The 25,815-nt window shown below is 39.9% G+C and overlaps 1 pseudogene; it reads left to right on the top strand.

The window, feature by feature from the left end:
• Window positions 1-209: 209 nt before the first annotated feature.
• LOC133066544 (fatty acid desaturase 2-like protein FADS2B) overlaps window positions 210-25,815 on the top strand; it is a 57,570-nt pseudogene continuing 31,964 nt past the window's right edge.

Raw genomic sequence — 25,815 nt, 5'->3', positions numbered from 1 at the left:
AAAAAAAAAAAGACTCAGGACAGAGAAGTGAGACGCTGGGAAGGAGCTCACTATCAGCTTTGCCAAGAGTCAAGTAGGCTAAAAAGTTTTCTGTGTAGGCATCTTACTTCATGGAATAAAAGGAGAGGGAAAAGATCATTCCGTAGTTCAATCAGGTGAGAATTAGAAATTCCAGGTGTCAGGCCAGAAATTCTAAAAGTACCAGGACAATGATGTTTGAAGAAAAGCCTGAGGGCAATGGGAGCCTTGTAGATGAGAACCAGCTGTACTTAGGTGCGAAGCAACAGGCAAACAGGAAACCAGGAGAAAGTGGGAAAGCCAGGCTCTCTGCAAGGCAGGAGGCAAATGCGAAGTGCAACTTGCCCAGAAAAAGCCTCAACATGTACACCTGGTAGGAGATCCAGAGACACAATCAGGAGACTGACCAGTGGCTGGTGATCAATTGCAAGGTCTACGATGTTACTGGCTGGGCGGACAGGCACCCCAGTGGGCGCAAGGTCCTCAACCACTATGCTGGGGAAGACACCACGGTAAGGAACTCGAATTCTGCCCTCTCTCTCTCTCTGCTCCAGCTGCTGGATGGCTGGGAGCTTTGCTGTCTTTCCAAAAGCATTTCAAGTATGTGTTCAAGCTCCATGATCACTCATCTCCTCCCAAATCAATTTTTCAAGATTCCTATCCAGCAAAAACTTGAAAGCTAATTGAGCCTGAAGGTCTAGCTATTATTTACACTAGTTTTGGGGTGAGGTCAGATGCTGACAGTAGATACTATGTGTATTTCTGGTTTTGGTTTTTGTTCTTGGCATTATGTTTTGTTTTGTTTTGTTTTGAAATGGAGTCATTGTCTTATAAGAAGAAAGTTACAAATAAGTGAGTAAAATCTGGAAAAAATTGTCTTCACTCAAGTAGAAATTTCTCAGACTCCTACAACTGGAGTGCGTGAAACAGACAGCTATACATCAGGCGAGCATCAAAATGTTGAACGATGTTGAAAGTGTACAATGACACAGGCTTTTAGACTTTGTAGAGTTCTTTTTTGTTGGGTAGTTCATTCAATGTGATACAGGTACTATAACCCGCTTTTATGGAAGAAGTAACTGAAATCAGAAGTAACTGAAATCACTGGTTAAGTGACTGACCCAAGTTCACCCAGCCAGCAGATCTCAGATTCAAAACACTTATCTTTCTTAACTTTCATTCTTAACCACTTTCCTTCACTGTTTTTCCTCATAACTCTCCTCCACCAAAATAGCTGAAAAAACACTTTCAACGGATGCCTAAACTACCACACGTCATGTGTGTTAAGTTGCTTCAGCTGCGTCCAACTCTTTGTGTCCCTATGGACCACATTCCGCCAGGCACCTCTGTCCTTGGGATTCTCCAGGCATGAATACTGGAGTGGGTTGCCATGCTCTTTTCCGGGGGATCTTCCTGACCCAGGGATCGAACCTGTATCTCTTACCTCACCAGCATTGGCAGGAGTGTTCTTACCATTAGCACCACTTGGGATGCCCAAAGACACCATAGACACATTCAAATGTGTGACCTCACTTAAACTTCATCATAAGGAAAGTAAATGGTATTCCCATATTAAAGATGGAAAAAACTAATACTAAAACATGAAAATAATGTATCTCAGACCACACAAATAACAGTGACTAATTTTTAAATCAGATAGGTTTTTTTTTTTTTTTTTTTTTTTTTTTTTTTACCATAAAGCCCTTTATAGCTGATCTTAAAAATAAAATTTTCATTTAATATCGAAGAGGGAGGTTTCTCAAACCTTAAAAGCATTTAGGAATCCACTCTAAAACATTCTATAAAAAGTTGATTTTAGCCCAATTAGGAACGTTTTCTCCACATTATACACATGAAGAAATGGAGAATAAAAGGTGTTAAATAAATTAATTCAAGATCAGAAAATTAGCATATTATAGAGTAGAAATTTAAAGGTTTTTTTTTTTTTTTTTTTTATGTTACCCTTGTTGTTTTCATGTTGGTATATAATTTTTCCAACTGGCTTCAAAGCATAGGATTAAAAATATTGATTCATGAAATTCTGCTCTGTGAGTGTTACCTGACTGATAAAAATAGAATACACAAGCGTATGGCAAGTTTGCAAAAAAAATTAAAGATTTTGATTTTTGACACTAGCAACATCTTCTTTCCCCAATTCTCATCTCCCTCAAATTTCTCAACTTCTCTATCTAATCAGGGTCTTCTATCATCTTCTCATCTTGATTCTGCAATCAGAGGAATGCCTCTCTGAACAGATCCTTCCACATCCCCACCACTCCAGTCTGATCAGATATTTTTAAAACAAAGCTCAACCTTTTCCTGGGAAAGTGCGCATCAGCTTGTGGCCCATGATGGGAGTCTCACATATGTGTCAGGAAGACCCTAGGAAGCCAGAGAGCTGAGGATAGAAGAAGCCAAGTGACAGGCATTTGTGCAAGAATCAGGGGAAAGATTAACAAAAATAAAGGGAAAAAATACTTGTTGATGTATGACAGAAAACAACAAAATTCTATAAAGCAATTACACTTCACTTAAAAAAATAATGTGGCAAAAAAGAGGAAGAAAATACCACAGATCTCATCTCCACAACACAAAGAAAATATGGACAAGGCTTTTCTAACACAAGTCACAGGATCAGTTCAGAGGATGTGTTAGAAAAATATGTACCTTCAACCACCTTGAATATAACTGGTAGATGTAGCTTGCAGCAAGCAGCTCAGCTGATGAATTTGTAATTTGCTGGTGAGTTTTATCTCCCAGAACGCAGAGAAAGACCATGTTTCTGCATCCAATTCTAGTCAATAAGGAAGAATTGAATGTTATGGGAACATACGCATGACACCTTAGGATGTGTGACTTGAGGATGAACACCCTGAGCATGGTCAGTCATGTGCCCTAGACTTTTAGAAGGCAGATCTAGAATGTTCAGAGAAAAGTCTCCAGGGGATGATGGCTAGAGAAGAATGGAAGGGTGCCAGGAGAATTCTGACAACCACGGTATTCCATGGCCACTCAGAGTACATGGAGCCTGAGGTGCAGTATACTGGTTGTATAACCCTGGGAAAGTCCCTGAAATGCTCTGGAACTCAGCTTCATCATCTACATAATGGGAACGACCTTACCCATCTAATTGGTAAATGAGACGAAAGCTTGTAAAGGGTTTAGCATAATACCAGATGCACCTTTAATTAAACCATAGCTATTGTTATTCATATAACAGCATCCATAGCCTCAGAGATGTGACTCACATTTCCTGTTTACCACCTGCTTAGAAGTCCTGATTGTTGCCAACTGGGAACAGAGGAATAGGTGGTGGATAAACAGCATGTTCTCTAGGGAAGGAGGGAAGACCATGAAGTCAGAGAACCTGAGGTCAAATGCTCTCTCTCTACAGCCTAAAAACTGTTTGCAAGCTGTACCCTGAAAGGCAAATGTGCACCAAATATGATCTCTGTGCACAAGCCCTGGACCATAGCTGCACCTGCCCAGAGGGGAGCATCTTTCCTTATTTATATAGAAACTCTTCCCCAAGCCTCCAACCTTCTCATGAAAATTACATAATGATACCAAGGTAATTTGTTCCATAAGGTCACTCACCCATTCATTCATTCATGTGGTGAATCATTCTAAACTTTTTGAGGTGTCCAGTCTAATGATTAAGAGTACAAACTTGGGAATGAAAGAGGTGTGGTTTGTATCTTGGCTGCGCCACTTACCAGGAATGTCCTGAGAAGCTTGCTGAAATTCTTGGAACTTCAGCTCCTTTATCTAGAAAGTGGGATAATGATACTTCTATCTTAGTATGGTTGTCAAAGTCAGTAGAGATAAAATAAAGGTTTTCTTCTTATCCCTGGGACAGATAAACACTCAAAAATGGTGTTTATTATTACTTAGTTATTCAGAGATATGTTGTCATTTTTTTTCAAGGAATTTTGCTAGAGTAAGTTAGTCGCTCCATCATGTCCAACTCTTTGTGACCCCATGGACTGCAGCACAACAGGCCTGCCTGTCCATCACCAATGTACAGAGTTTACTTAAACTCATGTCCATTGAGTCAGTGATGCCATTCAACCACCTCATCCTCTTCATCCTCTTCTCCTCCCACCTACAATCTTTCCTAGCATCAGGGTCTTATCAAATGAGTCAGCTCTTTGCATCAGGTGACAAAAGCATTGGAGTTTCAGCCTCAACATCAGTCCTTCCAATGAATATTCAGGACTGATTTCCTGTAGGATGGACTGGTTGGATGTCCTTGCAGTCCAAGGAACTCTAAAAGGTTTTCTGCAAAACCATATTTCACAAGCATCAATTCTTTGGTGCTCACATTTCTTTATAGTCCAACTCTCACATCCATACATGAATACTGGGTAAAAAAACATAGCATTGAGTAGACGGACCTTCGTTGGCAAAGTAACATTTTTGCTTCTTAATATGCTCTCTAGCTTGGTCATAACTTTTCTCCCAAGGAGTAAGTGTCTTTTAATTTCATGGCTGCAGCCACCATCTGCAGTGATTTTGCAGCCCCCAAAAATAAAGTCTCTCAGTGTTTCCAATGTTTCCCCATCTATTTCCCATGAAGTGATGGGACTGGATGCCATGATCTTAGTTTTCTGAATGTTGGGCTTTAAGCCAACATTTTCACTCTCCTCTTTCTCTTTCATCAAGAGGCTCTTTAGTTCTTCTTCAATTTCTGCCATAAGGGTGGTGTCATCTGCATATCTGATGTTATTGATATTTCTCCCAGCAATCTTGAGTCCAGCTTGTGCTTCCTCTAGCCCAGAGTTTCTCATGATGTACTCTGCATAGAAGTTAAATAAGCATGGTGACAATATACAGCCTTGACACACTTCTTTTCCTATTTGGAACCGGTCTGTTGTTCCATGTCCAGTTCTAACTGTTGCTTCCTAACGTGCATACAGGTTTCACAAGAGGCAGGTCAGGTGGTCTGGTATTCCCAACTCTTTCAGAATTTTCCACAGTTTATTGTGATCCACACAGTCAAAGGCTTTGGCATAGTCAATAAAGCAGAAATAGGTGTTTTACTGGAACTCCCTTGCTTTTTCAAAATCCAGCAGATGTTGGCAATTTAGTCTCTGGTTACTATACCTTTTCTGAATCCAGCTTGAACATCTGGAATTTCATGGTTCATGCAATATTGAAGCCTGACTTGGAGAATCTTGAGCATTACTTTACTAGCATGTGAGATGAGTGCAATTGTGCAGTAGTTTGAGAATTCTTTGACATTGCCTTTCTTTGGGATTGGAATGAAACTCACCTTTTCCAGTCCTGTGTCCACTACCGAGTTTTCGAAATTTCCTGGCAAAATGAGTGCAGCACTTTCACAGCATCATCTTTTAGGTTTTGAAAGAGCTCAACTGTGCTGCGATGAACATTGGGGTGCACGTGTCTCTTTCAGATCTGGTTTCCTCAGTGTGTATGCCCAGAAGTGGGATTGCTGGGTCATATGGCAGTTCTATTTCCAGTTTTTTAAGAAATCTCCACACTGTTTTCCATAGCGGCTGTACTAGTTTGCATTCCCACCAACAGTGTAAGAGGGTTCCCTTTTCTCCACACCCTCTCCAGCATTTATTGCTTGTAGACTTTTGGATAGCAGCCATCCTGACTGGCATGTAATGGTACCTCATTGTGGTTTTGATTTGCATTTCTCTAATAATGAGTGATGTTGAGCATCTTTTCATGTGTTTGTTAGCCATCTGTATGTCTTCTTTAGAGAAATGTCTGTTTAGTTCTTTGGCCCATTTTTTGATTGGGTCATTTATTTTTCTGGAATTGAGCTGCAGGAGTTGCTTGTATATTTTTGAGATTAATCCTTTGTCTGTTTCTTCATTTGCTATTATTTTCTCCCAATCTGAGGGCTGTCTTTTCACCTTACTTATAGTTTCCTTTGTAGTGCAAAAGCTTTTAAGTTTCATTAGGTCCCATTTGTTTATTTTTGCTTTTATTTCCAATATTCTGGGAGGTGGGTCATAGAGGATCTTGCTGTGATTTATGTCAGAGAGTGTTTTGCATATGTTCTCCTGTAGGAGTTTTATAGTTTCTGGTCTTACATTTAGATCCTTAATCCATTTTGAGTTTATTTTTGTGTATGGTGTTAGAAAGTGTTCTAGTTTCATTCTTTTACAAGTGGTTGACCAGTTTTCCCAGCACCACTTGTTAAAGAGGTTGTCTTTTTTCCATTGTATATCCTTGCCTCCTTTGTCAAAGATAAGGTGTCCATAGGTTCGTGGATTTATCTCTGGACTTTCTATTCTGTTCCATTGATCTATATTTCTGTCTTTGTGCCAGTACCATACTGTCTTGATGACTGTGGCTTTGTAGTAGAGCCTGAAGTCAGGCAGGTTGATTCCTCCAGTTCCATTCTTCTTTCTCAAGATTACTTTGGCTATTCGAGGTTTTTTGTATTTCCATACAAATTGTGAAATTCTTTGGTCTAGTTCTGTGAAAAATACCGTTGGTAGCTTGATAGGGATTGCATTGAATCTATAGACTGCTTTGGGTAGAATAGCCATTTTGACAATATTGATTCTTCCAATCCATGAACACGGTATGTTTCTCCATCTGTTTGTGTCCTCTTTGATTTCTTTCATCAGTGTTTTATAGTTTTCTATGTATAGGTCCTTTGTTTCTTTAGGTAGATATACTCCTAAGTATTTTATTCTTTTTGTTGCAATGGTGAATGGTATTGTTTCCTTAATTTCTCTTTCTGTTTTTTCATTGTTAGTATATAGGAATGCAAGGGATTTCTGTGTGTTAATTTTATATCCTGCAACTTTACTATATTCATTGATTAGCTCTAGTAATTTTCTGGAAGAGTCTTTAGGGTTTTCTATGTAGAGGATCATGTCATCTGCAAACAGTGAGAGTTTTACTTCTTCTTTTCCTATCTGGATTCCTTTTACTTCTTTTTCTGCTCTGATTGCTGTGGCCAGAACTTCCAACACTATGTTGAATAGTAGTGGTGAGAGTGGGCACCCTTGTCTTGTTCCTGATTTCAGGGGAAATGTCTTCAATTTTTCGCCATTGAGGGTGATGCTTGCTGTGGGTTTGTCATATATAGCTTTTATTATGTTGAGGTATGTTCCTTCTATTCCTGCTTTTTGGAGAATTTTAATCATAAATGAGTGTTGAATTTTGTCAAAGGCTTTCTCTGCATCTATTGAGATAATCATATGGTTTTTATCTTTCAATTTGTTAATGTGGTGTATTACATTGATTGATTTGCGACAAAACCCACTGGGAAAAAAAAATACATATAATAATAATAAAAAAAAAAAAAAAGAAAGAGCTCAACTGGATTTCCATCGCCTCCACTAGCTTTGTTCATAGTGATGCTTCCTAAGGCCCACATGACTTCACATTCCAGGATGTCTGGCTCTAGGTGAGTGACAACACCATCGTGATTACCTGGGGCTTGAAGATTTTTTTTTTTTTTTTTTTTGTACAGTTCTTCTATGTATCCTTGCCATCTTTTCTTAATATTTTTTGCTTCTGTTTGTTCCATACCATTTCTGTCCTTTATTGAGCCCATCTTTGCATGAAATGTTCCCTTGGTATCTCTAACTTTCTCGAAGAGATCTCTAGTCTTTCCCATTCTATCATTTTCCTCTATTTCTTTTCATTGATCACTGAGGAAGGCTTTCTTATCTCTCCTTGCTATTCTTTGGAACTCTGCATTCAGATGGGTATATCTCTCCTTTTCTCCTTTGCTTTTCATGTCTCTTCCTTTCAAAGCTATTTGTAAGACCTCCTCAGACAGCCATTTTGCTTTTTTGCATTTCTTTTTCTTGGGGATGCTCTTGATCCCTTTCTCCTGTACAATGTCATGAACCTACATCTATAGTTCATCAGGCATTCTGTCTGTCAGATCTAGTCCCTTGAATCTATTTCTCAATTTCACTGTATAATTGTAAGGGATTTGATTTAGGTCATACCAGAAAGATCTAGTGGTTTTCCCCACTTCTTCAATTTAAGTCTGAATTTGGCAATAAGGACTTCATGATCTGAGCCACAATCAGCTCCCGGTCTTGCTTTTGCTGCCTCTATAGAGCTTCTCAACCTTTGGCTGCAGAGAATATAATATATCTGATTTCCGTGTTGACGGTCAGGTGATGTCCATGTGTAGAGTCCTCTCTTGTGTTGTTGGAAGAGGGTAAGTCTATTATACAAGGCACAGGCACATGAACTCCTGTTACTGCATATATTGTTTATCTGATTTTTTTCAAATTGTATGATTTGAAATTAATACACAGTGCTAATAAATAAATCAAGGCTTAGATCTTCTCAACTGACAAAGCTTACCTATGAAAAGCCAGAAACAACCTATAAGTCCAACAAGAAGAATTAATTATATAGATTACAACATGTCCATATGAAGCATCATTGTATTCTAAGTTGTGCTAAGTTACTTCAGTCATGTCTGACTCTGGGGAACCCTATGGACTATAGCCCACTAGGCTCCTCTGTCCTTGGCGATTCTCCAGGCAAGAAAACTGGAATTAGTTGTCCTACCTTCCTCCAGGGGATCTTCCCTACCCAGGGATCAAATGGGCATCTCTTATGTCTCCTGCATTGGGAGGAGGGTTCTTTACCACTAGTGCCACTTGGGAAGTCCCAAGTTTTATATAAGTAAGTCATCAATATTTCTGGGCTCCACAAAAGAAGTAAACAAAATCTTGTGAGGTGTGCACAAGAGTAGCATGTTCAGAACAAAGAAGTCAGGGTTATCACCCAATGTGCATGGTCAGCCACCTCCTTGTGTCTGAACATCATGCTCTGAGATGTTCAGAGAAACGAAAACTCTTCATCAGAGTAAAAATCCAAATGACAGGAAAAATATGACAAAAGCCTAGAGGAAAGAGCAAAATTTGTTTCAACTGCTTGGAAGACTGCAAGGTGGAAGAGGAACGAGCTGCATGCAAGTCCAAAAGAGTCAGTCATGTGAAATCAACAGAGGCAAGGCTGGGGCGGGGCAAGAGAGGATGTGTACAGAGGTGGGATACGGATCAGGTTCACATTATGAGTAAGCGCCAGCAGAATAGGTGTTCCGGCTTGGCCACATCCTTTGCTTAGCACAATCCTGGTCAACATGATGGCTTGAGGATGAGAAGAGGAGAAGGAGAAAGAGGATGAAGGGTGTGGGAGGTAAAGAAAGAGACAAGAGAAGGAGGACGGGGAGAAAGGGTCTTGAGTTCTGAGCAAAGGACTCTGGATTTTACCATCACTGTAGGTCTTCCTCTCCTCCCACTGCAGGTAATGACACTTCTCTAGCCCAGCATCCCTCCCTACACCCAGTCCTACAAGGAAACAAACCAGGATTCCAGCTGTTTATAAAAGGAAAGTTGTTATCAGTAATAACTGCATTTTTGTAGGCTGTCAACATTTTTTTTTTACTTTAAAATTAAATTTTAATTTGATTCTCATTTGAATGATGGTTTAAGTTGAAAAATAGGTACAAGAGTAAAGAGACAAGTGCAGTTAAAGTGCTAATGGGTGAAAATGCCCATGAAGAGGGACTCTTTTTCAAACGCCAGCCTGGAGGTTAAGTAAAGGTTGAAGATCAAGAAGACTTAGTCAAGGCAGAATGGATACAGATATCCATATGGCTGAGTCCCTTTGCTGTCCGCCTGAAGCTATCACAACATTGTCAACAGGGTATGGTCCCATAATAAAAAAAAAAAATTTAGAGTCAAAACAAAGGAAGGAGTTCTTGGAACATGCTGAAGTCCTGAATAAGACACTGACAACAGAAATGAGGAACAGGGGATGGATAACCAGGAGACATAATTTATAATAGGGGATAAGTGGCTGGGTAAGTAAGCAGGAGTAAGGAGTCTAAACTGCCTGATGGATGACTTATGTAGGTAAGTAGGTGGCAGTTGCCATTACAAGGTAATGAAGCCAGGAAGATGAACAGGTTTGGTGGGAACACTTGAGAGAGAGAGAATCTGGCCTGGAGCTCAGTAAATATATCACAGGGAAAAATCTCAAATAATGAGTGAGTTATGGCAAAAAAAAAAAAAAAAAATAGCCCTCTGTTTATTCCTGTGGGTGGAGGGGAATCTTGGTGACTTCATGTAAACATTCTCCACTCCAAAGTGGCTCTTTTCCACAACATAGGCAAAGAGTATATTCTATGCATAAATAAGCCTACTCAAAACTTGTGATCTTACAGAAATATGAGGGACCTTGATTTAGCATTTGCCTTGAAACAGGTGAGATCTGAGAAGGAACCAGAAGAGAAATTACCCAAAGATGTAGGAATGGGTGTCTGTGGTTGGGTATTAAATATTCTGGTGAGTTTCTGTTTTTTTTCGGCTGTGCTGCAAGGCATGGGGGACCTTAGTTGCCCAACAGGGATGGACCCCACACCCCTCCATGGAAGCATGGAGTCTTAATCACCAAACTGACAGGGAAGTCTCCTGGTGAGCTTTTTGAGATAAGTAAATCAAAATCTATGTTCTAGTTATATTGATTTTGTGACTATGTACATATATTCACGATGGGTGCTGTCTTTTTTCTGAATTTGTGGAAATTTCAACCCACTTCAGATGAACCAAATAATAATTATATAAAAATATCATTTAATAGCATCTGATACCCAAACTTAAGCTCTTTGTTGCTAGGCTAAGTTTTCAGCAAGGTTTTGCAATGACTGAATAAATGAATGAAGGAATGAATGAGCCCAAGTGGGAGAATAAGTAGCATCCACAGTTAGAAAACAGATCGAATTTTGATAGATTAAGCATTTCCCCAATATAAACAACATCCTGCACTGCTCCCTATGCTGTATTTTGGTGTAAATTTTATAGGCACACACTTTGATTGATTGCAGAACAAGATTTGGTAAATGGAGTGTCTCCTGGATTTCAAACCACACGTGCCCTCTAGGCCAAGTGCCTTGATGCAGGGCACAGCCTGTATACAGTAGGTAAATTGTAAGGACATGATCCTTCTCAGGCCTTCTCACTTTACATACTTGTCTCTCCCACTAGGGATCATACTGCTCTTCCAATAAAGGACAGCTTTCCATCCCCCATTAAATAACAGCAAAAAATCAGCAGGATTCCCCAAGTCACTTGTGAAAGCAAAGATAATCACACATTTCCTCTGTGTTGATACTGTTTTGGAAATAATCAGTCTTAAGAGGAGCTACAGTGTAAATTTATGAATAGGTTAGGAAATAGTGATGATGGTTGAGAAGTGAATCAAAAGATACCAGATGAAAATAAGAGATGGTAAAGTAGTTAAGAGGTCAGAAAATAGAGATGCTGAGAGTTGGGAAGAGACAGCAGTGCTTAAGACCCATATCCTTGAACTCAGTACTTCTCAACTTTCTCCTTGTTAGAGAAATCATATACTGCTCTATTCATTCACCCTTTCCCTTATTCATGAGACATCTCTTGATCACATGTCATATTCCAGGCACAGAAACAAACATCAGGTATAATTTAATCAATAGTGCCTGGTCTCAGTCTTCAAGAAAGTCAAAAGCCACTAAGAAGGTCTGTGTGAATACACAGGTTCACTGCAACATCATTTGAAAAGCTTTAGGAACACAGTGTCATGGGAGCCCAGAAGAGATCATAAACAACTTTCCTGACTATGTTAGGAAGGCATGTTTTATCTGGATGTTCAAGAATGAGAAGGAACCTCTAAGTTGAAAAATGGAGGAAAGCAGTCAAGGCAAAGGGAGCCGTATGTATCACAAAGCTTCAGAACAACACAGGGTCACGGAATGTTTATCGAACAGGGAGACTTACATCGGACAGGATGAGGCCTGAAGGGTATGGTGAGAGGCAAAGCTGGAGAAGTAGGTTGGGGCCACAGACAAAGTGATGCACGTGATTAAAACCTAAGGTGGGAAACAACTTTACTAACTGCCTAGCATGCATGTACTGGTCTTAACATCCTCCCAAAACAATCTCGTGTCCCCCTTCTTTCAGGAAAAGAGCTGTTCATGTTAAGGCTGGAATATACCTTATGGCTTCCTGGCATTAAAGCCACATAGACTTCAGTTCAAATCCTGGCTCTCCCACTTACTGTGGAAATGTCCTGAGATTTGGAGTCTTTATATGTATAACAAAAATGATGGAACCTCACAAAACTAAGTTAATGATGATGAGTTGGCCCATAGAGCACCTTGCACACAGAAAACACTAAAAAAAAGGTGCTACTCCCTCTCCCCTTCATTTAGCCCAGACATTCTTCAGGAGAAGCATACTTGTCCAATAATGTTAATTAAAAAAAAACAACAACTGATTTTTGATGGTTTTTTGAGAAGGAAATCTCACAACTTACTCTGTATCTAGACTCTAATAGTCAATTCCTTCAAATTGAATATTCTAAGACTGTCTAAGCACTTCTGTACTGCCCATTAATACAATGAAAAGAGTTCCACACAGCAGGGCAGTTCTTACTCTTCTGGAAAACTCTGTGGGTCTTCAGTCTCTGCTGTCACAGTATTGACCTGTAAATCTTGCTGAAGATCAGAAGAAACAGTGAACCCAGAGGAACATTAGCATCAGCACACTGTTCCAGGGCTCCGGATGACTGCTCAGAGTGAGATGCAAATCCAGGGCCTCACCCTCCTCTACACTCTGATCTTGATCCCTCAGACTGTTTCTCACCCTCATCTGTTTCTTAAGAACAGGCAGAACATGATTTTTCAGTATGGGCCACCCTGAAACATTTAGTCACATTGGTAATCACTGAATGACTCTCACCCTGGTTAGGTAAACTAACTTTAGAGTCATTGAATGTGACAACGAAAACACATCTTTGAAAGCAGCATTTCCCAAGGGAGTCAGAGAAAGTGTGCAAATGCAGAATGAACAGTAGAGCCTGGACTGGTTCTAGGAGATACAAATCCCTTCTTACATCAGTCAATCTAGAAAAGTGAGTCTAAACAGTTTATATTGCACCCCTCTGAAAAACCTCATTCATTTTATATATATATATATATATATATATATATATACACACACACACAAGTCTACACATATGAAAATGTTTTATGCTTGCATGTAGATCTAGATATATCTAAAGTTGCTTTAGATTTTGAAGATGGAGGGTTCATTGTATTCACTAAAACAATTCAGAGCTCACTCTGAGTGGAGTATGGAAAGAAAATCTCCGAACTGTTATATTTCATCGAAGAGAAGGAAGGCAGGTTGCTCTTATCCTTGTGTGTCTTAGTCATTCAGTCGTGTACAACTCTTTGTAACACCATGGACTGTAGTCCACCAGGCTCCTCTGTCCATGGAATTCTGCAGGCAAGAATACTGGAGTGGGTTGCCATTCCCTTCTCCAAGGGATCTTCCCAACCCAGGGATCTAACAGGGCTCTCCTGCATTGCAGGCAGATTCTTTACCATTTGAGCCACCAAGGAAGCCCAGAGGTATACACATAGGAAAGGGAACTAATATGTCTGAGAATTTAATATAAGCCTCTCAGATTCTAATCAGTTCACTCAATTTTTATAATAACTTTATATATTGAGTAGCTATTACTGTCACTCCTGTGTTAGGGAAGAGAAAACAGGAGCATGGTCTGGTCAAGACACTTGTCCACAATTACACCGCAAGTAATGAACTTAGGTGGAGGAAGGCTGCTCGGGGATCCAGTTTCTTAACCAGCACTATGCAACACCACCACATCAAAGTATTGTGTATGGATTCCACACATTCAAATTAAAACTTTGGTTATTTTTCTCCATACTAAACCCTGCCTATTCTCAAAGTCATAATAGCAAGAAGTGCAGTATCTTACTCTTGGAGAAGCCTCCTTTCCCCCAAACCAATTAAATCCCTGGAGAAAAAAAAATAAAAAAAAAAACCTCTATCTCTTATTTCTAAACTTAAGTAGGACGTGAGAATCAACACTGCTTCTCATAGCCACTTGGAGTTACTACTTAATATGGGAATGGATTTGGAAAAATATAGTGTGTCAGCTCTATTTTGTGCCTGTCTCAAGCCCCTACAGAGAATGCTATGGTGGTTTTTTTTTTGTTTGTTTTTCTGTTTTGTTTTGTTTTAGAAAGAGTGTTAAGGCTTCTTCAGTGATAAACTTAGCCAAGAAAGTGCTACTTTAGACTACTAAGGATTTGAGGGCTTTGCTCCCATGCTCTCTTAGACATTTGTTATCATCATCAACTTTAACTTGTCTTTCCTTGGAAATAACTTAATGAAAGAGCCTCTGTACCCTGGTCCTTGGTCAAGAACTAAAAGGGAAACTCTGACAGATCTTATTTGCATAGGCAGTCTTGGTTGCTGCATGCTCCAAATAATGTGGGCAACTTCCACGCCAAGCCTGAGGTTTGACTCTAAAGACTTGCCATAGCCCATAATCTCAAAGCCAACTACTTCTTCTGGTGCTCAATAAAATAAACAACAATCTCTTCCAATGCTTGGGGATCAACTTTCCACCCAGGACTTGCCTAGTAAGGCATGCACTCAGTGGGTGGATCACCATTGTGAGGCTTTCGTAGAGGAATTTAAGGGTAATTCTGATCAATGAACTTGAAATAACCTAGAGTTAGAAGTAAATGCTCTATAACATAGCCTGTGCTGATTCCTAAGGTCGGTACAGAACGAAGTAAGAAAGGGAAGATATCTGTGTTGTAAGCATGTCTTTTTTTAAGCCTCTAACAGTTCTATCTGATTCACAGGACGTCTTCAGAGCCATGCATCCGGACCCTGACATTGTGCGGTTGTACCTTAAATCACTGCTTATTGGAGAGCTTGCTCCAGAAGAGCCCAATCAGGAGAGAAACAAAAATGTGAGTGAGGTCTCAGGACTCAAGAGTATGCAGAGGGATGGGGACGAGGTATATTTCAGGGCCAACTTATCATTTTCTGTGGGAAACCAGCCATCATGTCTGGGAGGGCCTGCAATAGCTTAAATAAGAGGATTCCAAGTATTTCAAAATAATGTCATCCTCCTGAGATCCTCAGAATTCTTAAACCTCTGAGAAACAAACGAATGAAATGCTTGGCCCTGTGCCAAACAGTAATTCCTGTTTCTAACTACCTACTTCTTGCCACGCAACTTACACATAACTTCTTTTTCCATGTCTGCTTATAATTGCTTGATGTTCCCTGTTGAACCAGTTTCCATGAGAACAGAGACTATGTCAATTTTGCTCATCCCTGAGTCCTCAGTGCCTACCGGCACAGGATTGGACTTGTAGTAGGAATTCCATAAATAGCTGTTGAATCAATGATGTGACTATATCCTAACTATAGTTCTTTTTACAATTGGAGAAATTACAGTTCCAGGAGAATAAACTACCTTCTGAAAAGCAAAGAACGGGAACTCCAGTTCACCTCTTTCTGGCTCCAAACCTTTGGATATTCCCCATGAAAAGCACCACTTTTCTTTCACCAAGAATTTGGTTGACTGAAAAACTGTCTTCAGAGGGCAGGGCCTCCATAAAACTAGAATTGACTAGAATGGTTGCACATAAAGCTTAAAAGGATTTTAGCTAATGTTAAGCACTTCATTTTTTTTTTTTTTTTGCACTTCATGTTTTAAAACAGCTTACGATTGTACTATTCATTTGAAATATTTTGTACAAAATAGTGATCCAGATATCACTGAAAGGCAGAAAGAAAAAACTATATTCCACTTTAAGAAATGAAGAAACAAACTCACAAGGGGATAGAAGGAATCTGAGGAGACAGGACTGGTTACGTGCAGGCCCAAGATGAATACTTAGGCTGACTCATTAGGCCCATGTGCATCCCTCAAGGCTGTGTTTCAGGAAGCAATGCACTGTATTGAGATGAGTGGGCCCTCAGCCAGACAGCCTGGACACAGAGCCCGGTTCCTGTGACAAAGTGTAGGAGCCGAGATGCTGTTTTTCGGTCAGTAAGTCACGTCTGACTCTGTGACCCTGTGAACTGCAGCACGCCAGGCCTCCATGTTCCCTCACTATCTCCCAGAGTTTGCTCGAACTCATGTCCATTGAGTCCATGATGCCATCCAAACATCTCATCCTCTGTCGCCCTCTGCTCTTCCTGCCCTCAATCTTTCCAGGCACCAGGGTCATTTTCAATGAGTTGGTTCTTCCATCAGGTGGCCAATGTATTGGAGCTTCAGCTTAACCATCAGTCATTTCTTTTTTTTTTTTTTTCATTTATTTTTATTAGTTGGAGGCTAATTACTTTAAAATATTGTAGTGGGTTTTGTCATACACTGACATGAATCAGCCATGGAGTTACATGTATTCCCCATCCCGATCCCCCCTCCCACCTCCCTCTCTACCCGATCCCTCTGGGTCTTCTCAGTGCACCAGCCCTGAGTACTTGTCTTATGCATCCAACCTGGGCTGGTGATCTGTTTCACCCTAGATAATATACATGTTTCGAAGCTGTTCTCTCAAAACTTCCCACCCTCGCCTTCTCCCACAGAGTCCAAAAGTCTGTTCTATACATCTGTGTCTCTTTTTCTGTTTTGCATATAGGATTATCATTACCATCTTTCTAAATCCCATATATATGTGTTAGTATGCTGTAATGTTCTTTATCTTTCTGGCTTACTTCACTCTGTATAATGGACTCCAGTTTCATCGATCTCATTAGAACTGATTCAAATGAATTCTTTTTAACGGCTGAGTAATATTCCATGGTGTATATGTATCACAGCTTCCTTATCCATTCGTCTACTGATAGGCATCTAGGTTGCTTCCATGTGCTGGCTGTTATAAACAGTACTGCGATGAACACTGGGGTACACGTGTCTCTTTCAGATCTGGTTTCCTCAGTGTGTGTGCACAGAAGTGGGATTGCTGTGTCATATGGCAGTTCTAGTTCCAGTTTTTTAAGAAATCTCCACACTGTTCTCCATAGTGGCTGTACTAGTTTGCATTCCCACCAACAGTGTAAGAGGGTTCCCTTTCTCCACACCCTCCCCAGCATTTATTGCTTGTAGACTTTTGGATAGCAGCCATCCTGACTGGCGTGTCATGGTACATCATTGTGGTTTTGATTTGCATTTCTCTAATAATGAGTGATGTTGAGCATCTTTTCATGTGTTTGTTAGCCATCTGTATGTCTTCTTTGGAGAAATGTCTGTTTAGTTCTTTGGCCCATTTTTTGATTGGGTCATTTATTTTTCTGGAATTGAGCTGCAGGTGCTTCTTGTGTATTTTTGAGATTAATCCTTTGTCTGTTGCTTCGTTTGCTATTATTTTCTCCCAATCTGAGGGCTGTCTTTTCACCTTGCTTATAGTTTCCTTTGTTGTGCAAAAGCTTTTAAATTTCATTAGGTCCCATTTGTTTATTTTTGCTTTTATTTCCAATATTCTAGGAGGTGGATCATAGAGGATCCTGCTGTGATTTATGTCAGAGAGTGTTTTGCCTATGTTCTCCTCTAGGAGTTTTATAGTTTCTGGTCTTACATTTAGATCTTTAATCCATTTTGAGTTTATTTTTGTGTATGGTGTTAGAAAGTGTTCTAGTTTCATTCTTCTATCCTTTAATCCAGGGTTGATTTCCCGTAGGACTGACAGGTTTGATCTCCATGCTGTCCAAGGGACTCTCAAGAGTTTTCTCCAACACCACAATTCCAAAGCAGCCATCCTTTGGTGCTCATTCTTCTTTCTGGTCTGACTCTCACATCCATACATGACTACTGGAAAACCCAAAACTTTGACTATATGGACCTTTGTTTGCAAATTAATGTCTCTGCTTTTTAATAAGCTATCTAGGTTTCTCACTGCATTTCTTCCAAGTAGGAAGCATGTTTTAATTTCATGGCTTGCAGTTACTAGCTGCAGTCATTTTTGGAGTCCAAGAAAATAAAGTCTGTCACTGTTTCTATTTTCTCCCCATCTACTTGAATGAAGTGATTGGACTGAATGTCATTATCTTCATTTTTTGAATGTTGAGTTTGAAGCCAGATTTTTTTACCCTCCTCTTTCACCTTCATCAACAGACTCTTTAGTTCCTGTTAACTTTCTGGCATTAGAGTGGTATGATCTTCATGTCTGAAGTTGTTGATATTTCTCCCAGCAATCTTGATTCAGCTTCTGCTTCATTCAGCACAGCATTTCACATGATGTACTCTGCATATAAATTAAATAAGCAGGGTGACAATATACAGCCATGATGTACTCCTTTCCCAATTTTGAACCAGTCCATTGTTCCAGTTTGGTTCAAACTGTTGCTTCTTGGCCTGCATACAGGTTTCTCAGGAGGCAGGTAAGATGGTCTAGTACACCCATCTCGTTAAGAATTTTTCATGGCTTCTTGTGATCCACAGAAGATCAGAAGAAACAGTAAACACAGAGGAATATTAGAGTAGTCAGTGAAGCAGATTTTTTTTAAATTTTATTTTTTGGAATTCTCTTGCTTCTTCTATGATCCAACAGATATTGGTAATTTGATTTTTGGTTCCTCTGCCTTTTCTAAATCCAACTTGTATATCTGGAAGCTTTCAGTTCATGTAGTTTGAAGGATTTTGAGCATTACCTTTCTAGCATGTGAAATGAGAGCAATTATGTGGTACTTTGAATGTTCTTTGGCATTGCCTTTCTTTGGGATTGGAATGAAAATTGATATTTCAAGTCCTGTGACCACAGCTGAGTTTTCCAAATCTGTTGGCACATCGAGTGTAGCACTATAATAGCATTATCTTTTGGGATTTGAAGTAGTTCAGAGGGAATTCCACCACCTCCACTAGCATTAAATCACCTCCATTAGCATGGATCATACCAATGCTTTCTAAGGCCCACTTGACTTCACACTCCAAAATCTGACTCTAGGTGAATGTCCATACCATTGTGGTTATCTGTATCATTAGAGCTTTTTTGTATAATTCTATTTATTCTTGCCACATCTTCTTAATGTCTTCTTTTCTGTTAGATCTTTACCATTTCTGTCCTTTATTGTGCCCATTTTTGCATGAAATATTCCCTTGACATCTCCAATTTTGTTGAAGAGATCTCTAGTTTTTTCCACTCTATTATTTTCTTCTACTTCTTGCTTTGTTCACATACGAATACTTTCTTATCTCTACTTGCTATTCTCTGGAAAACTGCATTCAGTTGGGCATATCTTTCCTTTACTCCTTCGCCTTTCACTTGTCTTCTTTTCTCAGCTATCTGTAAGGCCACCTCAGATACCATTTTGTCTTTTTCCATTTCATTTCCTTGGGGATGATTTTGATCATCACCTCCAGGACAATGTTCCGAACCTCTGTCCATAGTTCTTCAGGCACTCTATCAGATCTTATCCCTTGAACATATTTCTCATTTCCACTGTATAACCACAAAGGATTTACTTTACGTCATACCTGAATGGCTTAGTGGTTTCCCCTACTTTCTTCAATTTAAGTATGAATTTTGCAATAAGGAGTTCATGATCTGAGCTATAATCAGCTGCCAGTCTTGTCTTTGCTGATGTATAGAGCTTCTCCATCTTTGGCTGCAAAGAATATAATCAATCTGATTTCAGTATTGACAGATTCAGTATTGATCTGGTGATGTCCATGTGTATAGTTGTCTCTTGTGTTGTTGGAAGAGGGTGTTTGCTATGACCAGTGCATTCTCTTGGCAAAAATTCATTTTCCTTTTCCTGGCTTCATTTTGTACTCCAAGGCCAAGCTTGCCTATTACTCCAGGTATCTCTTGACTTCCTACTTTTACATTTCAGTTCCCTATGATGAAAAGGACATCTTTTTTTTTTTTTTTGGGTAGTCCTAGAAGGTCCGGTAGGTCTTCAGAGAACCATTCAACTTCAGCTTCTTTAGCATTAGTGTTCAGAGCATAGATTTGAATCACTGTGATAGTGAATGGTTTGCCTTGGAATCAAACAGAGATCATACTCTCATTTTTGAGACTGCACCCAAGTACTGCATTTTAGACTCTTGTTGACTATGATGACTGCTCCATTTCTCATAAGGGATTCTTGCCCACAGTAGTAGATACAATGGTCATATGAATTAAATTCACCCATTCCCATACATTTTAGTTCACTGATTCCTAAAATGCTGAGGTTCACTCTTGTCATCTCCTGCTTGACCACGTCCAGTTTACCTTGATTCATGGACCTAACTTTCCAGGTCCCTATGCAATATTGTTGTTTACATCATTGGACTTTTTTGCCATTAAACACATCCATAACTGTGCGTCATTTCTTCTATGCCCTAGTCTCATATTCTTTCTGGAGCTATTTCTCCACTCTTCCCCAGTAGCATATTGGATATCTACTTAACTGGGGGGCTCATCTTTCAGTGCCATTGCTTTAGCCTTTTCATACTGCTGATGGGATTCTTGAGGCAAGAGTACTGAAGTTGTTTGCCACTTGCTTCTGACCACGTTTGGTCACAACTTTCTACCATGGCCCATCCATCTTGGGACCCTGACTTTGAAGGGCTTGAGACTGTGGGATATGAGTCTAGGCCAGTTACCAACCCTGTCTGTGGTTCAGTTTCTCTCTCTGTAAAATAGCAACAATAGAACCAAACACATAAGTGTTATTGGGAGATTACTGAAAGAGTTAAAGGCATTTAAAGTGCTTAGAGCAGTGTCTGGAATGTAGCAAGTGTCCAATAAACTTTAGATGCTGTATTTATCATAAACTCAACAGTCACACAAGTAATTTACAAGGCTCTAAATTTACAGAATCATTTAGGGCAGGATGCCCTAGGCTAAAAAGAGGAAATGGTGCAGAGTTTAGTTGTTTTTCCTAAATATTTTCTCTAAGGAAAAGAATATCCCATTCATGGCTGAGAGCTATAATTATTCACTATCTAAAACAGTGCTGATCCCTGAGGGTAAAGATCTGATATGAATTTTCTTTGTGCATCTGTGATTACCCAGAGATATGTATGTAGACAATTAGTGTTTGAGCACAGAACTGAAAGTCAGGAAGTACAGGCTAAAGTACAGCTTCCATCACTTGCAGAGGATTTCACATTAACCTCTCTTCTGGGCTTTAGTGACCCAGCGAACTTTAATGAATGTGATGGTAAAATCAGGGAAACGCCCTGTTGCTGTTGTTCAGTCACTAGATTGTGTCTGACTCATTGTGACCTCATGGACTGCAGCACGACATGCTTCTCTATCCTTCACCATCTCCCAGAGCTTGTTCAAACTCATATCCACGGAGTCAGTGATGCCCATGCAGCCATCTCATTCTCTGTCATCCCCTTCTCCTTGTACCTTCAATCTTTCCCAGCATCAGGGTATTTTCCAATGAGTCAGCTCTTCCTATTAGGTGGCCAAAGGATTGGAACTTCAGCTTCAACATCAGTCCTTCCAAGAACACCCAGGACTGATCTCATTTAGGATGGACTGGTTGGATCTCCTTGCAGTCCAAGGGACTCTCAAGAGTCTTCTGCAACACCATGGTTCAAAAGCATCAATTCTTCACTGCTCAGACTTCTTTATAGTCAAGTTCTCACATCCAAACATGACTACAGCAAAGACCATAGCTTTGACTAGACAGACATTTGTTGGTAAAATAATGTCTCTGCTTTTTAATATGCTGTCTAGGTTTGTAACTGCTTTTTTTCCAAGGAGTAAGCAAAGTTTAGTTTCATGGCTATAGTCACAATCTGCAGTGATTTTAGAGCCCAAGAAAATAAGGACTGTCACTGTTTTAATTGTTTACCCCATCTGATGGTCATGAAATCATGGGACCGGTTGTGATTATCTTCATTTTTGAATGTTGCATTTTATTTTATTTATTTATTTATTTTTCTCCTTTATTTATTTATTTATTTTTCAGTGGGTTTTGTCATGAATGTTGCATTTTAAACCAGCTTTTTCTCTCTCCTTTTCACCTTCATCAAGAGGCTCTTTAGGTTCTCTTCACTTTCTGGCATAAGGGTGGTGTCATCTGCATATGTGAGGTTATTGATATTTCTCCCGGCAATCTTGATTCCAGCTTCTGCTTCATCCAGCCTAACATTTCTCATTATGCACTCTGCATAGAAGTTAAATAAGCAGGGTGACAACACACAGCCTTGATGTACTCCTTTCCCAATTTGGAATCATTCCATTGTTCCATGTCCAGTTCTAACTGTTGCTTCTTGGCCTGCATAGGGAAGGGGAACAGATTGCCCAGAAGGCAGGTCAGGTGGCCTGGTATTCCTAGCTATTGAAGAATTTTCCACAGTTTGTTGTGATCCACATGGTCAAAGGCTTTAGCATAGTCAGTGAAGCAGAAGTAAATGTCTTTTGGAATTCCTTTGCTTTCTCTATGATCCAACAGATGTTAGCAATTTGATTGCTGGTTCCTGTGCCTCTTCTAAACCCAACTTGAATATCTGTACATTTTCGGTTCACGTACTGTTGAAGCCTAGCTTGGAGAATTTTAAGCATTACTTTGTTAGTGTGTGGAATGACTGCAGTTGTGAAGAAGCTTGAAGATCCTTTGGTATTGCCTTTCTTTGGGATTGGAATGAAAATTGATTTTTCAAGTCCTGTGGCCACTGCTGTGTTTCCCAGGTTTGCTGGTGTATTGAGTGCAGCATTTTCACAGCATCATCTTTTAGGATTTGAAACAACTCTGCTGGAATTCCATCACCTCCACTAGCTTTGTTGTTAGTGATGCTTCCTAAGGCCCACTTGACTTCACACTCCAGCATGTCTGGCTCTAGGTAAGTGATCACAACACCATCATGGTTATCTGGGTCATTAAGATCTTTTTTGTGTCGTTCTTCTGTGTATTCTTGTCATCTCTTCCTGATATCTTCAGCTTCTGTTAGGTCCATATGGTATCTGTCCTTTATTATGCCCATCTTTGTATGAAAATTTCCTTTGGTACCTCTAATTTTCTCGAAGAGGTCTCCAGTCTTTCCCATTCTATTGTGTTCCTATATTTCTTTGTATTGATCACTGAGGAAGGCTTTCTTATCTCTCCTTGCTATTCTTTGGAACTCTGCATTCAGATGTGCATATCTTTCTTCTTCTCCTTTGCTTTTCATATCTCTTCTTTTCTCAGCTATTTATAAGGCCTCCTCAGGCATCACTTTGCCATTTTGCATTTATTTTCTGGGGGGATGATTTTGATCACCACCTCCAGTACAATGTTATGAACCTCTGTCCATAGTTCTTCAGGCACTCTATCAGATCTTATACCTTGAATCTATTTCTCACTTCCACTGTATAACAGCAAGGGATTTACTTTAGGTCATACCTGAATGGCCTAGTGGTTTCCCCTACTTTCTTCAATTTAAGTCTGAATTTTGCAATAAAGATTTCATGATCTGAGCCATAATCAGCTCCTGGTCTTGTCTTTGCTGATGTATAGAGCTTCTCTATCTTTGGCTGCAAAGAATATAATCAATATGATTTTGGTATTGACTATCTGGTGATGTCCATGTGTAGAGTCATCTATTATGTTGTTGGAAAAGGGTGTTTGTCATGACCAGTGTGTTCTCTTCGCAAAACTCTGTTAGCATCTGCCCAGCTTCACTTTGTACTCCAAGGCTATGCTTGCCTGTTCCTCCAGGTACCTTTTGACTTCCTATGTTTGACTTCCTACTTCCTTCCTAATCCCCTATGATGCAAGAAATCTAAGCGCTGCAGAATTGATGTTTTTTGAACTGTGATGTTGGAGGAGAGTCCCTTGGACTGCAAGGACATCCAACCAGTCCATCCTAAAGGAGATCAGTCCTGAGTATTCATTGGAAGGACTGATGCTGAAGCTGAAACTGCAATACTTTGGCCACCTGCTGTGAAGAACTGACTCATTTGAAAAGACCCTGATGCTGGGGTAGATTGAATGTGGGAGGACAAGGGGATCACAGAGGATGAGATGGTTGGATGGCATCACCACCTAAATGGACATGAGTTTGAGTAAGCTCCAGGAGTTGGTGATGGACAGTGAAGCCTAGCATGCTTCCCTTTGGGTTGCAAAGTGTCGGACATGACTGAATGACTGAACTGAACTGATGATGAAAAGGACATCGTTTTTTGGTATTAGTTCTAGAAGGTCTTGTAATTCTTCAGAAAACCATCCAACTTCAGCTTCTTCAGCATTAGTGAGCAGAGCACAGACTTGGATTACTCTGATATTGAATGGTTTCCCTTGGAAATGAACAGAGATCATCTTTCTTTTTGATTTTTGTACCCAAGTACCCTATTTCAGACTCTTTTGTTGACTAGCACACTGTGTGATCTACTAAAGTTATCTATGGCCACCAGAATTCTGATGTTCATGGGGCCTCTAGAGATGAGCCCATCCAAACCTTTCCAAGGCACTGAATCATTTAAAAGTTGTATCAGTGAATTTGAAATGAATTTTCTTGCTTCTAGGATTATGTTCATAGCTCTTTTTTATTATTATTTCAAATTTCTCATTCCTGTAGAGCTTCTCAGCATCTCACAGGAAATTCATTCTTTGAGCTAATCTAAGTGAACTCTTTCTTTCATAAAGGAATCTTTTGCACACGCTAAATAGCTGATAACATAGAAAGGAACAGAGATCCGTATAGATAGCAAAGTTCCCCAAAGTATAATCAGAGATCAAACAGCACATTGATTTAAAAAGGCGACTGTTATGAATAGATACTCACGTCTACACATAAAGCGGACAAACAGCAAGGCCCTGCTGTTCGGCAGGGACCTACACTCAGTACCTCACAATGGCCGCCCGGGGACTGGGCTCTGAGGGAACAGTGCGTGTGGGTCACGTGCTGTGCACCTGACGGCAGTGCGACGCTGCTCGTCGCCCACACGTCAACGCGGCCTTTGTCTGAAAGGAGGAGACTTCTTATGGGGGCTTCCCCGGCAGCCCGGCGTTAAGACTTCTCCTTTCAGTGCAGGGGCGCAGGTTTGATCCCTCGTCAGGGAACCAAGATCTCACATGCTTCACAGCAATAAATAAATAAAACATAAAATAAAAGCAATATTGCCACAAATTCAATACAGACTTCAAAAGAAATGATCTGCATCAAAGAAAAAATTTAATCAATCAGTTTAAAAAAGAGAATTGTTAGTTATGTATCTGTTCACTGAACCTCCCCCATCCCCCCAAAAAAGAATTAAATTATAAGTCTCACAGCAATTTGAGGACAGTTTACAAGTCACTACTCGTCTGTCTGTTCTCCTGGAAAAAAAAATTTATCATAACTTGTTTTTAGCATTTTGCTTTTTGTTAACTTTTTTAAGGTTTCATTTTTTTGTTTAAATTATGCCTAATTATATTTATTCAATAAATAAATGTCTATTCATAAAATTAAGGTATCATATATTGATAAAATGGATTAATAATTATGTTCATCTGTGCTCCCACTCCACTGAAGGAACTAATTCCTTTCTTGCACGTTTATCTCACAGTCCCAGTTGGTGGAAGATTTCCAAGAACTGCAGAGGACATTAGAGACCATGAATTTGTTCAATGCCAACCTGGGGTTCTTCTTCCTTCTCCTCGCCCAGATCTTGATTTTGGAAGCCCTGGCTTGGGTAATAGTGTGGCATTTTGGCAGTGGCTGGCTTGTCACAATGTTTATTTCTTGTCTTCTCACGGTTGCTCAGGTAAGTAGGTGTCCTAAGCCCAGGCAGCGGATCTATGGGAAGCCTCAGAATTTTTTCTTCCCTCTTTACACTGGTGTCAGCGGCTGCCTGGCACTTCCTGGCAAGCTACTCATCAGTGTCTGACACCAGCAAGTTATCAAAACCCACTGGGCCCCAGTTCTCTCATCTGTAACACAGGGTAATGATTTTTTTTTTTATGAAAATATTCTGAGGAGAACTAAACAAGTTACTCTGTAGAGTACCTAGAACAGAGACTGGCATGTGGTAAATATCCTTGACAGTTGCTACCC

Source organism: Dama dama, chromosome 1, assembly GCF_033118175.1.
Source record: "Dama dama isolate Ldn47 chromosome 1, ASM3311817v1, whole genome shotgun sequence".
In the NCBI taxonomy this organism is placed as follows: domain Eukaryota; kingdom Metazoa; phylum Chordata; class Mammalia; order Artiodactyla; family Cervidae; genus Dama; species Dama dama.
The sequence above is the reverse complement of the archived record's forward strand: the minus strand, read 5'-3'. Positions and strand labels throughout refer to the sequence as shown.